Genomic DNA, 14268 nt, shown 5'->3' on the forward strand with positions numbered 1-14268 from the left:
TCTTTAGTGTGTGTTATTTGAAACCTTTCATGTGTCTATTTCTCATTCCTTGATCTTTGCTTTTATTAACTTTTATTACAGAAACTGGACTTTAAGAAGCAAGTTGGTAGTGTAAAATATACATTCAGTGTTCAGTCACAGTGAAGGCAGCACAAGTATCACTGTAAAAATTAAATTAGTCCCTCTGCAGAGTGGCAGCACCAGCCCAGCATGCTTCTTAAGGTACTGCCGAGTATCATAGGGTTCTTCCTCACAAAGGGACAAATTTTGCCCAGGGTGAGAGAAGCATTCAGTGTATCTGTCTTTTACATCATGAATGGCCTTGATTGGTTCAAAAAGTAGCAGGTTTCACCTTTCTCAGGGAGATGGAGAAGAGTTAGTATTGCAGCATTGTGACATTGTCAAAATGTACAAAGTCTGCTTTCAGAGTTCTAATAACATAACAAAACTGCCTTTTAGTCCATATAGGATTATTAATAGGAACCAGTTTTATATTTGTTAATCAAGACTTCTATCTCTGTTCAAGCCTGAATCTTTCCAGTGGATAGTTATGAGTGTGAGAACAAGACTCTTCTGTAACAAAGCAGCAGTTGGACAATAAATAACTTCATTCCTGTATATTTATAAAAAAGTAAATCAAACTTAGACAACTTGTTGGAGAATGCAAACAGTGAGAAAGTTAAGACTACAGTACAAGCAAGAACTGAGTTCTGAAGTTACCATTTTTATTGATGGTATTTTGTTAAAAGAATTTAGAAGATGAATAACAAGTTTTCTTATCTGTTACTTGTTTGTTTTAGAGTTTTTTGGTCATGTTGTCTTGGAACCAGCAAAGAGGAATTGATACTCTCTTTAGGTAAAAATGCTACCAACTATGTCTTGCCCCACGAGAGTGAAAAGATAATGGGGCAAAGTAGCACACATTTGTATATAAGTAGTTTCTTCTGAAATAACTGAGATCCACAAATGATTTCTGAGTTTGAGAAGCTGCTGTAATTAAACATCTGTTAAAAAGCTGTATGTTTAGTTTGAATATTATCCTTTAATACAAACTATACCACATTGAAGCATTGACTTCAGTAACACATGAAAACTTTAACAAATGAAATCATTTAAATATAACACCAAACATATTGAGAGCTACATTATGCCACTTAAATATTCTGAGATGATCAAAAAAATTTTGTTAAGGGAAAATTATGGCCTTGCACAAAATTTGTCATACCTTTAATACAGTTTGCACTTTATTGAGTTGCAGTGCATTCTAAATGTTGACAGAGAAAATTATAGGTTTTGCTGATGTCCTTGTTTCTCTGTTTCTGAAAAGCATAGAGATGTTTTTGATACTTAAATATATCAATTTCTGTCTTGATTCCTTCATTAAGGTAATGAGACAAAGGCTCCAAGTGAATCATGTGAAACAGTCATTCAGAACTATTCAAGTTGTAAGGAGAAAGCTGCATAATTCCCCTGCTTCATCATCCAAACTCTTTCAAAGTCTGGGACGTTATAAATCACATATCAGGAAAGGAAAACAGTCTGCACTGCTCACTTCAGTGCCCAGGAGCTTTCCAATATATCTTATGTCAGCAATGTGACTTTAATTGACTAGTCTTTCTGCAGTCAAGCAAGATTGTACTGTGGTTAAAGTTGTACTATTACTTGACTGTTTGCAGGACATGGTTGATGGTTTCTGCCATCAGCTGCATAGGACAAGACCGATTAATGGATGTTGTACATACATTACTCCAGGTATAACATCTACACAGTTGCATGATCAAAAAATTCATATTAAAGCACACTTTAAAAATATTTTAAATTTAAAATACTGAAGTAATTTACACATTAAAAAAAAAATACAATGAGTACTGAAATATTTTTGAATATTTGAAAAATAGAATGGCTGCACTGTAAAATTAGTGTATAATGTAACTCTTACAGGTAAAGACTCCTTATATCTCCCAGTTTCTTATTTTAATCACTCTTCTAATGACTGAGTTAAACGTCAAGGAGATCATTCCTGTACTCTCTTCAGCCCTATGTCTTTTTGAATAAAGTCCTTTCCGTGTCTCCCCATAGCTCTGAGCTTGTGTCCAGTTTCAGTGATGGAGCATGCCATGCACCCACCCTTTTGGGAAGCCAGGGCAGGACAGGGTACCCCTATTGCACAGAACTGTAAGCTCCCCACCCTGTGCATGGGGGACTAGGACTGTCTCCCATCACTACTCTGCATGAACTGACATGGGCTCAGGCATGGAGATTTGCTCTGTTTTCTGCCTATAACCTCAGGGAGGAGTAGGATTAATATATCTCTGTTCCCACTGCCTATTGCTTGGCCACTAGGAGCTTACAAAGACAAACTCTGGTTTCTTTCCTGTGGGATGAGGAAGGGAGCTGTGCCACTGTCCAGCTTCTTCTAGAGGGCTAGAGTTAATCTGTTATTGTCATCTCAGATGGGGATGTTTTCTCATAGTGATTAATCAGATAAAGATAGATGGGAGTATGTCACATTTGCTCGGCATTCACTTGCACAGCTATCAAAGTGAAAACGCAACAGTCTTTAATAACTGTAGTTTCTGGTTGGCTCCTAAATTATTAAAAGATGTGAAATCTAGATTTGTCTGATTCAAAGCTTTCAAATATTTTTCATCTGTTATACAACTTGAAACACACAAACACACACGCACAAAACAAACAAACAAACAAAAACAAAAACAAAAAAAAACAGATACAATACATTAACAAGTAACATAAAGTCCCACATCCTTCTAGTGAAAACATCCCATGTCAACAAGCTGACTATGAATATGACTGCAGACTGCAGCCAACAACTCAAAAAGTATTGGTTAGCAGTTTGAAATCCAGCTGGGGATGTATTGTTTCGGCCTGGAAATAAGAAAGCTTGGGCTAGTGAGGAGTTGGAGATCTCACAGATGCCTTCAACAAAGGAAGATGGATCCAGGTGTTCTTCATAGGTGTAGAGCAAAAGGACTAGAGGCACAAATGGCAGAAAGGTAAATTTCTGCTGAATGATAATGAAAACTATTCTGGCACTGGAAATAGTTAGGTGCTGTGAGAGGTTGCCCAGTGATGTTGTGGCATTCCTGTCACTGGACGTACTCAGAACTTGCTTGGACAACATGCTGATGAACCTCATCCAGCATCAAGGCTGGCCTTGTTTTGGACCGTATGACCTCTAGATGTTTCTTCCAGCCTAAGCCATCCTGTGATTCCAGGTAAGTCCAGCATCCTCCAGTTCCCCTTCTGGTTGTTATAGAAAGAAGCAGGAGAGACATGCTGTGCTGGGGCACCAGCCCTTTCTTAGCACTGAAACATTTGAAGATCTGTCCATCAGAGGCACAAATAAGGAATACAAAGGGCACCTTAAGATGATCCCAGCTCTGATGCTCTTCCTTAGACAGGGAGAACAGGATTGGCCTCACTGTCCCAAATCTGCAGTTTCTCTTCTGCATTAGGAAAGTAGTGGGCAGATGGCCTTGGATTCTCATTCCTGCCTGTGCTACAAAACCAACAATGATTAACCAGTTTGATTACTGGCTGTTTTAAGTTATCCTAGTTTCACTACAGAAATTTACTGTATTTTGTACGTTTCTTCTTTGTAACATTGATCATATTTAATTTTTGCCACCCAGCTCCTACAGGAGCTGAAGTATGCCTGAGACAATAAGATGTATTGTGTGCTTTTACTGTACAGACTGATAATCTCTTGTGCCACTTTAAAAGTAATGTCTTTTTTGTTGTATTGTAGATTATATTTCTTAAGCATAAAATTGAAATTATATTAGCCTTCATTGTGTTTTAAATTATTGCCATGTAAAAACCACTTTCTTAACTGAAATCCATAAAAGGCTCTAACTAATCTTTCCAGTTGAAATTTGGGAGGGGGAATGAGGAAAAAAAGAGGAATCAGAAAAAAAAAAAAAAAAAAAAAAAGAGTTCCCATGTTTTAGTAGAACTGAGGGAAGAAGTAAGTGAACAGGTTGGTCTCTCTCTGCTTTCTCCTGTAAGTGTTCCCCCTTTCATCATTTTCCTTTTCCATGTCCATATACATATTCATTCAACAATCTTCCCTCTGATCTTTAAAGTCAGTGCATTGCGCATCCCAGCGTTCTCACTTTGGTTTCCTGTAAGTGGCACTTAATGAGGGTGACTGACAGCATGTGTTCAGGTTGCCAGTGATCATCACAGCCTTTTTTTTTTTTTTTTTCCTGAATATTTGGATATTTACACTCAATTTGCTTTTCCTATACTTTGTATGAACCTCACCTTTCACTAAGTCAAGCTTTGCACAATCCTTTCTGAGCTAAGTTGGATTCTTAGTCAATTTTACAGTCTTCTCTTTTTCCAAGTGACTCCCAGGTTTCAGCATCCTGCTGTATGGGGATAGTCAGCAGAGGATAGAGTGTTTCTACATTGAAGTTTTTTATAAAGTACCTTTATCTCTGTAAAAGGCCTTCACAAAGGAAATCTGCTACAGAACCACTCTACAATTTTATGGCCATGTGCATTTCATCTAGGAGCATGTTACAAAAATAAATGAATAATATCACTGTAATAGTAGCAGGCAAGTTTCTCAACAACTTCTAAACATAGTGGGGAAGAATCTACAAAAGCAATGCCAAAAGGTTTGGCAACCTGCTAAAACAAAACCACAGGGCATTTCAGTTGATTGCATTCTCCGCTGGGGAGAAAATATCGGCATCCATGCTTATTAATAATGATGAAAATTGCTTGACATTTAATCGGCTGATGGTGAAACACCCTCAGCAGGGACAGCGTAGAGCCAACCTGTGTGAGGTGTCCGTCAGAGCTGGCCATCTTGCAGGCCTCATCTGGGATCTTCTTCAGACCCAGAGCCTGAGGCTCTTACAAACACACTTCATGGTTTTCAAAAGCCTTAATTCAGGGCAAGATCACGAGTAATGCTATCTTGTGCCTCAGACTCAGGCGAAAGGCTGGTTCCCAGGGGTGACTGTAGTGATTCCACATGAATGGCTGAATTCTGTTCCTCTAATTTGCCATTTATTGGCAGGGAGGAAAAAGGCTCTCAATCTGTTGTTCCAAGGAAGTGTTAAGTTTTGTGGGATGCAGTTTTCAGAAGTTTCCACCAACTTGGCTCCAGCTCCTTAAGCCTTTTTTCAGCTCAGCACTCATGAAGTGCTGTTTATGGCAATACCCTGTACAGTGCCTTATGCAAGTTAAACAGTGGCATGCTCTGCCTCTTCTCTGTGGCTGTTAGGGAACACACTGTGGCTTCTTGCAGCTCTACATCATCCCCTATCTTACACAATATTCCTGCTTCTCTGCTTTCGGCACAGGGCAAAATGAGAATCCAGAAAGATGCTGTTTTTCTCTCTCACTCTTACAGTCAGAAGGCACAGCTAGTGAGAGACAAAGAGTGAGTAGAAATAGGTCCTCCTTACCATTGGTAAACAAGAATCTTACTGACAATGCATTTAAGTTTAATTTAAATCTTAGAACATTTCAGGGAGTCATCAAAAGGTGTCAACTAGAAGAAAATCAAGATAAAAGCCCCACATCCCAAAATTTATTCCAGAGTCAGAACAAATCTCAACAGCATACCAACTAAAAGATGAAGTTCTTACAGTCTTCTGTCTTACAGTCTTCTACAGACTTCTGCCTGTGTCCCAAGGATGACAGGCGCTATTGCAGATAACTCTGTGTCAACAGCTGTGTTAAAATTGTCAAAAGAAAGGGAGGTAGCTCAGGGCCAAATCATAAAGCAGTAGTCACTGGAGATCAGAAACTTCAGTGTGAAAAGATGTGCCAGACTGAAAAGAATGGAGAAAGAGAGATCCAAATGCGATGGAATTTCTCTGTGTTCTCTCAGGAACCTCCACCCTCAAAGAGCAAACCCATTTCCACAGTCAGCATGCACAAGGCAACAGTTCAGGTGCGTATGGTCAGCAACTGTTGTGTAGTCTGCAAAATATGTCGACTAAAACTGTCTCTACAAAGACATTTCTACTCATACATACACAAGCTTGTGTGTATACATAGCAACATATGTACACATTCATGAACATGCTTTCCATATGGCAATTAATACCTTGCAAATTCCCTGGCAAGACTCCATGATTGGAAAAGGGATTAGCAACCTCTCTCCCTCCCCCCAGTAATAAAATAAAAATAAGCCACTCTTCAGCATAAATGTGTATTCTCTTAAAATACTGGGACTTTTTCTGCATCCCATCAGAAAGGGAGCAGGGAAAATAAACAGGTCCCTGTCCTCACATTTGTTGGTTTATTTCCCCCGAGTCTTTTAAAAGCTGGAGCCTGATTTAGCAATTAGTGTTCATACTTGCACATCTCATGCAATTAGCTAAAACAGCAAATTAGGGAATAAGAAATAAAAGTTAATATAAAAAACAAACATTAATATAAAAGAAAGCATACTGGATGAAAAATAGCCATTTTGGAGTCAATGAAAAAATGTACTTTGGTGTAATGACCAAGAATAATTCAAAATATTTAATTCATTTTAAAATACAACTCCCTCTGAATAATGCAAGTCTTTATTAAAACACTTTGTTAAGCCTTGGCAAAGATACCATGTGACAGCTCTGTTTTGTAAGAATTTCTTGTAGTTTGTAGAAAGATAACTAAGAATTGGAATAGTTTGTTTCTCTTAAAACTACTGTTGCTAAGCATACAAAAATAAAAATAAAAAAGGAATAATTTTTTACACAGACTATAAAATCAGCTGGTAGAGTTTACTGCTTCCATCAGACTAGGCTGGATATTGCAGAGTCACATAACATTACATGGCAGGGAATACCATTTTTATAATTATGTGGAGGTAAGGCTGATGACATCCCCTCACTTTGTAGACAGGGGTTTACAATTGGCAAGATGTTTTTAGAAATAAAACTACGATGCTACTTTGCCAGAGGCAGGATACTGAGTTTGAAAAAGAATGGTGAGTTTTGAAACAGAAACACATCTTCAGCATCAGAGCACTTGGACCAGGCTCCTGTCCCAAATGCAGCTGCTTGTTGAATTATTGCCATGACAACATTCATAATTGCCTGTGAATAATTTATATTCTGCCTAATATTTATTTGTGATATATAACTGCCTACATGTTTATTTACAAAGGAGAAAATGTTTTCACAATGGGACATTGACTGCCATTTTGTTCTGCACCTATTATTTTTACCAAGAAAAGCAGCAGGCAAAAGCTTTTCATCTTCTCAGTGTTTCTTTCATTCTTGCCCTTGTCCATGCCCTCCTTCAAGAGCTTTTTTTCTGAATAAGTCACTTGATCACTTAGTCACTTGAAGCACCATAGGTAGAAAACATTCTGAACAAACATTCCTGGTAACCACCAGTTATGCTTGAATCTTGTCCTCTCAATTTTGTTAGCAAATAACTTTTCAGCTAGGGCAAATCATGTGCTATTGTTGTTTGGGGCTTTTCTAATCCTGTTATATTTATGATTTGATCTATTTTTCTTTTCTAAAATAGCTTGCAGCTTGAGTCATGTGAAAGAGGTGAGAAATATTCTCATTACTTCAACATGACTGATTTTTTTTGATTGAAGTTTTTAATTGGAGTGAAATTTTAGGGTACCTTAAATAATATGCACTTTGACTTCTTTTTCTTAGTCTTAGCAGAAATTCTGTTGTTTACTTTTTTATTATTATTGTTTATTATTACTATTTATATATTTTTTGGAACCTACTTGGTTTTCTCAATATAATTTTTGCTCACTCGTTCTTAGCATTAAAACCTGCAGCATTATTTTTGTTAAGCTAATCTGTGGATAGCAATGCAAGTGAAACCTTTCAATACTGTTCAGCAGATTGTGGTGAAGGGGGCCCTTCTTTCTGGCTGATTTGAGTACACATAGTGAATGATTGTATCTGACAAGTTTCTGAAGCTTTGTCAAAGTTTCCTTTGCCTTCTGATTTGAGTTGCTTCTGTTTTAATTTTAAGATGTCCCTGGATGTTTGTCACGGGGAATAAACTTGGCTGTTCATTTTAAGTTACATTCAATACTCTGAAAAAAGAAGTGGAATATGACAAGTTTGTAATTCTGTCAATTTTTCTTTTTCCATCCATGAAATGGCTAGACATGTACATATCTAACTGTTCTGCTGGTGCAGTACACTATGTCCTAGATTTTTAATAGTGTTTGTCTGCAGCCAGCTTAGGAGTCTAGGCTTGGGGCTTTTTTACGCTTATAAATGAACTTTATGACTTTTGTAGAGCAAAAAGAGTACTTAACCTGGCAAATGTCAGAGACAAGAGAAGAGCCGTGGTATACACAGCAATTAAGAGAACTTGTTCCATATTGTCTCATCAGCATTTCCCTGCCCTCTGTCAGTAGATGATGTCACTTTGTGAAAAACAAAGCAGAGAAGCCTTTAACATCTGAAAAGCAAAGGTAATAAGGAAAACTGTAGAGTTCCTTTACAATATGCATCAGGTTACAAAGCTAACACCTGCCCTTAGTAAGTGTTTCTAATTAGGCCTAATAGTGCAGGTTCCTGTGTGTAACTGCCTCCTCCCATGCTTTGCTCTGAAGGCTTGGTAAAATGGGCACTTCTCCACTGAAAGCAGGGGCATTCTGCGAGGTATAGCAGCTGAAGGGCTCACTCCTGATGGGTAGGTAGATACGAACAACAGTACAAAGTGCCTCTCCTCCTGAGGTACCAGCTGCACAAAATGTTGACTCAAATGTGTAAAGTGCCCATACTAGCAATTATCCTGGTGTAGCTCAGACACACCAAGTGTTTCTCATCTAATTAATTAGACCCATTATCCACAAATGACTGTTGGACACAGCTATTAGGCAGAGCATCAGTGTGTCAGCTGCTGCCTGTTCCCTTGTAGACACGTCTCAGTGGCTATAGGCTGCTGTATTTTGGAATCAACACAGCATGGGCTCAGTTGTACTTCTGAAGCAGTGAGTCAGAAAAGATGCAATCTGGCAACAGGTGAGCAGAGAAGCAGCACATCAGGGGAAATCTGTGCCTTTCAAACCCACGTGCTGACACATGTGGTAATTGGGGTGTTGGACAAGATGCCCCAGCCTCTTAAAAAGGCAGCTGACTTGGCAAAGGCACAGTGCCCACATTTGCAAAGGCTTGTTTACCTTCCCCCCCTACTGCCAAATGTTTAGTGTGTTAATTACGCTCTCTGTTGCTATAAAGGTGTAGTGGAGCTTGTCTAGCAGCTTTTTCAAATTGGATCTCACCAAAATGTACCATTGTGTTTCTGCAGATCTGTGTTTCATGTAACTTACCTCTGTTCAAGGGCTTATTTTATTTTGTTATAAAAGTTGATGCTAATGCCTGAGCTGATTTATATCCACTACATGTCTGGTCCTGGTCTCAGTGGGAAGATGGCAATAAGAAGTTATTCTTGACAAGGCAAGTCGAAAGATTTCCAAGGTTACAAATGAAAATGAATTCCCAAGTTACACGCATCAGTGGTCCACAAATGTTATCATTTTTCACTGAGTGGAAAGGGGGTTATAAAGATGGAGGACTTATTTTGAGTTACATGTATGCTATGCTGCACGTCTGTTGATTATGTAGCACGACAATAACCCTGAGCCTCAGCTCTGGGCCTGATGTCTGGCATGTGATATTTGATGTCTGGTAATGCTCCCATTGCTTCACAACATCCACTGCAGTGGCTCTTTCTTCTCACAAGTATAAGGAAGAGATTAATCCTCCCCACCCCCTTACCCTATATTTTATACACCTACAGCTGCAGGACATCTGCTGAGACAGAAGATTCTACATAAATAAGATGTTAATGTAAAAAATGTTATTTACATTACCTAAAACAAGAGCTGTTAGGGAAATGTCTAAGAGCCTGTGTATCTTCCCTGTGACGGCTGGGTGGAGGTTCCTAAACAAAAAGCAGCAGGCAACCTAGTATTTTCAAGGGGTCCTTTACATTTGTTGTAAACTCTGAGTTCTCTGGAAAGAAAATCTTTTCAGGTTCTTTTCCACAGTTCTTTCCGGTCTTAATTGCTCTACTGTGCTTTCCTTGCTTCTTGCTCTGGTGGTGGGATCTTTCCTCTGCTTACTGAGGCTTAACAAATTTATTGGGAAGGTCACACACAACTTCCAGAGGACATTGCATGCCAGACCAAACACACATGGAAGATAGAAATACTTGTCCATCTTGGAAAGGCACCAGGGCTCAGCTTCTACCCTGAGCATTTTCTTTTGCTTTTCTTGCTTCTAGACCCAATGTGATGTGGCCATATTCAGCTGTTGCACTGAACTGGATTTTCTTTAGTCTTTTTACTTGACCCCAGGTACAGTCTTGTGATCATGATGTACATTCAAGGACTTTGGCTATAGAGCCCAACAGGCACAAACTGGAACAGAGGAGGTTCCCTTTGACTATCAGGAAGCACTTCTTTACTGTGCAGGTGATGAAGCACTGGCACTGGTTGCCCACAGAGGTTGTGGAGTCTCCCTCCTTGGAAACCCCCCCTCAAAACCTGCCTGGACATGGTCCTTGGCAGATTGGTTGTGTGAACCTGTTTGACCATGGGAGTCAGACCAGATGACTTCCTGAGGTCCCTTCCAACTTCAGCCAAACCCATTTTCTGAAGACACAGATAACATGAACAACCATCACAACAAGGTTGTGCAACCCCCATGGCCAGCAAAAGGATCTCTGCCAATTTCCTGGCTACAAGATCACTAAAAGCAAAAATGTGTGTGTGTTCACAGCCAGCACCAAGAGTCAAGGGCATGAAACAGTGAGCAGTTCTGTGTTGTCACAGCAGCAGATTCAGCAGAATACCATCTTCTTCTCTGTGTTGCAGGAAAACACATCAAAGTGACCTAAATATTCATGGTCCCTCTTTCTTGATTATAATGATCTCATATCTAGACACGGGTGACACGCAAGGGGCTGTCTATTGATAATTATCACTTTTGTTAGCAAGAAAGCAGTTTCCAAGTTTGCCAGACATTAGCACTGATACAGCAAAGGCAGCCAGCAGGGGAAAACATGCCGTGTCAGCAGTGTAACACGAACAAATCAAGCCCTCAAATTATTTGTGGTTGGATTTTTGCTCCATGACTCTTTTGTCACTCAGCCGCCCTTCTCTTCTTCATGTGTTTGTTTTTTTTTCTTTTTCCCTTCTAACTACTTTGACACATTTTCCTCTCTATACATCACCAGAGATTGCTGTCCTGGGAGCTGCTGTGGTAGGATGATGTGTTCTTTCCTCTTTCTTTCTGATTTCTGACACTTGTAGCAACCCAGAGTGTTCCTGGGAATCAGTGATCGCCCTCTTATCCCTGACATCCCTTTGCCTGGGGATGCAAGCTAGCCCTCCAAACCTACTTGGAAAGGCACCAGGGCTCAGAATTAAAGAAAATAAGCACATGCAAATCTCCTCCTGGTGGGGTAGGATATGAGGGTCTGGTGAGGGTGTTTTCTTACTTATACAAAGTCTGATCGTTTCTGAAGTATTTAACTCCCAAATATTTAGACCATTAAACTTCCATGAGGTATTCAAGGTGTTTCAGGTTTTGTTTGTTTGTTTGTTTGTTTAGTTGTTTTTTGACAGAGCCCAGCCATCAGTTATCTAGAGCTTCTGTGGTGCTTTTGAGCCAGATTGGTGAAGAGAGGCAGGTTTGTTCTCCTGGAAGCCACAGCAGACCAGGGAGTTTGCTGCTGGATATAACCTTGGTGACTGGAACAGAGCAAGAAGAAAAGCAGAGGAGAAGGGGTGCTTCTTCAGGGTAAGGCAGGCAAACTGCCTGACTCAGACAGTCACAGAGATGCACACCCATGCACATATACACAGCCCTCCAGTGGACCATGTTCATAGAAATCAGAGGTGCATGCACAGGACACTGTCATATACACAAGTTTAGGATCTTAGAGGTGCTCCTGAGGATAATAAGTATGTCCACAAAGATTCATAGGCTGAAATGGAAACACAGCATATTATTCTTGGTTTAGTGGCAGAATGCAGCTTTAAGCACTAAAACTTTTTTTTTTTTTTTTTTTAAGTCATGGATAAAAATGCTGCATTAGCCTTCACAAATACATCCAGTGAGTTAGATTTTCCCTAGGCCAGTAGGATTTTAAGTCAAGAAAGTCAAGAACAAAGAGAGAAATCTACATAGTCTGTGTTTTACACCCAAATGCTCTGGTCACCCACTAACCAAAAATGCTGAAAAAGCTAAGTAAATGAATTCGTCTGATGCAGAACCGCATGAAAGGCTGTCTTAAGGAGCTCCCCACTGCAGACTTGCCACTCTCTGTTTTTTCCCCTAAGGACACCAGCTGTGGTTTATCCTCTCCTCTCCTCCTTTCCCCACTTAAAAAGTGCTACATTCGAGCTCAAATCTCTGTTCCAAGAGCAAAGGGAATCATTAGTTACCGACACTCAAAAATTATTAGATCTTCCTCATCTGAACCTCATCTCAGTAATATATTGGGAGGATGTACCACTGTTTTCCAGAGCAAATCCCATCTAAAAGAACTAAGGCTATAAGCGTCCTATAGGGACACTTTTCTGCTTTCTTCTTAATACCATATAATTCTCCAACTGTTCTCCAAATTCCAGATATAGGCAGTGATACGTGGGCAGCATTTAGGCCCACTTCCTAGCTCCACAGTCTGCAAAGAACAGAGGTAATTGATCTGCACTTTGTTGTTCAGTCTTTCCTGGCTTTGGATGACTTTTTCCGCTTGTTCATACTGTGTTTCTTTTAGTGGTTTATGTGATCTGTATATGGCTGATCAATTATAGCTAGAAGCTGTAAATCTGTGGGAAAAACCCCCAGAGAAAATGCAGCACTTAGCACAGTGCTGATGGAGGCACACCCAAACAGACTTTTAACCCTCTCTTCTCCACAGAAAATCCCCCGGTATGTTCAGCATTGCTTGACTAGGCAATGACTGTTCCCCACTCCTCCCCTTACTAATTAATGGAAGATTTATCAGGCTTCATTGATACTAAGAGGGGTTAGAGCTGCATGGATATATGTGAATTTTGAGAGGGTATGGTCATTTCTGAAGGACTGATACCACATACATTAACTTTGCTGCTTGTGTCAAGGTACCTAAGGCTTTGGGAAGAACTCTCTGGTGTGCTGTGGGAATAATGCAGGTCATAATAAGAGCCATTCAGCGACTCATACCACTGAGTACAGTGGTTTCTCTGGTGTCCATGTTCAATGCTGTTAACCACAAAATGTAGCATTTGTATTGTCCACTTTTTGAGATTTTTAGCTGAGAGAGCTGTTATGTTCAGCTAGTGAAATCTATCCCTGGTTTGAAGGGACAGTTTTTCAGACAGCAAATAGAGACCATCAAAAAAAAACAGTTGCTCAGATTTGAATGTTTTTGTTGAAGCCAGTCTCAGGTCTCCAGTTTACCCACATGGTTCCTGACTCCTCAGAGTTCCTGACTCCAAGAGGATTGTCTTTCAGCCTGTCAGAGTAGCCCCACTTTACCCTGTGCTCTTCTCTCATGGCCCCTAAATAGCATTACATAAAGCAGGACCATTCAGTGTCCTACAAGTCATATATTTCCTTGAACAAACTTCTTTCTATAGCAAAAGTTAGCCAGAATCTAGTGATTCCAAAATATGGAGTTATTAGAACACAATTTTATTTTGGTTTCATAAGAAGGGGAAACAGTAGAGCGTTGTCAAAGTGACTTATTGCTATAACTGCTGTTGGAAGGTCCTACTGGCGTTTATACTTTGAATGAGTTCATTGAAATAAAGATAGACTTCTTATGGATTAACTGGGAGCAAAAACTTTATCTTAGAATAGCAAAAAATAGAAACAGCATTCTTGCTATCTGCACATTGTCTTTACAAGAAAGGTTATCTTTGTGTTGCTGGGTGGTTCCTTCATTGGAGAAGAAGGGTTGTTTTTAATACTCAATGATAAAAAGACCTTGAAAAAATAAATAAGCTTGCTGGGATTGGAGGGAGGAAGAGGGCCTGCCCTCAGTAAAGCATTGTGTTTCTAACGCTTTACTCTTTCAACAGCCCAGCTCTGGAGTCATGACTGTGTATGTTTATTATTGTATTATCATTGTATATATTGCCAGTCTGACCAGTAAAACTTTACCAGCATCATTCCAGAAAATGCTAGTGAAAAAAAACAGTAATGAACCGTCCAAAACAGTACTTGCTGAAGCTATTTCCATCTGTCAAGGAAATAGCAAGCTGCAGTGAGCTTGCTCATATGGTCCTTCTCTTTTCCCTTTTTCCCTTTT

The 14268-nt window shown here is 39.6% G+C and overlaps 1 long non-coding RNA gene across 1 annotated transcript; it reads left to right on the forward strand.

Moving 5' to 3' along the window:
• The first annotated feature begins 8856 nt into the window (after nt 1-8856).
• Nucleotides 8857-9377, forward strand: LOC137855235 (uncharacterized). Its single transcript, XR_011095620.1, has 2 exons — nt 8857-8984; nt 9329-9377. It is a non-coding gene; the product is annotated as an uncharacterized lncRNA (long non-coding RNA).
• The last annotated feature ends 4891 nt before the right edge of the window (nt 9378-14268 follow it).

This window comes from Anas acuta, chromosome 4 (assembly GCF_963932015.1).
Source record: "Anas acuta chromosome 4, bAnaAcu1.1, whole genome shotgun sequence".
In the NCBI taxonomy this organism is placed as follows: Eukaryota; Metazoa; Chordata; class Aves; order Anseriformes; family Anatidae; genus Anas; species Anas acuta.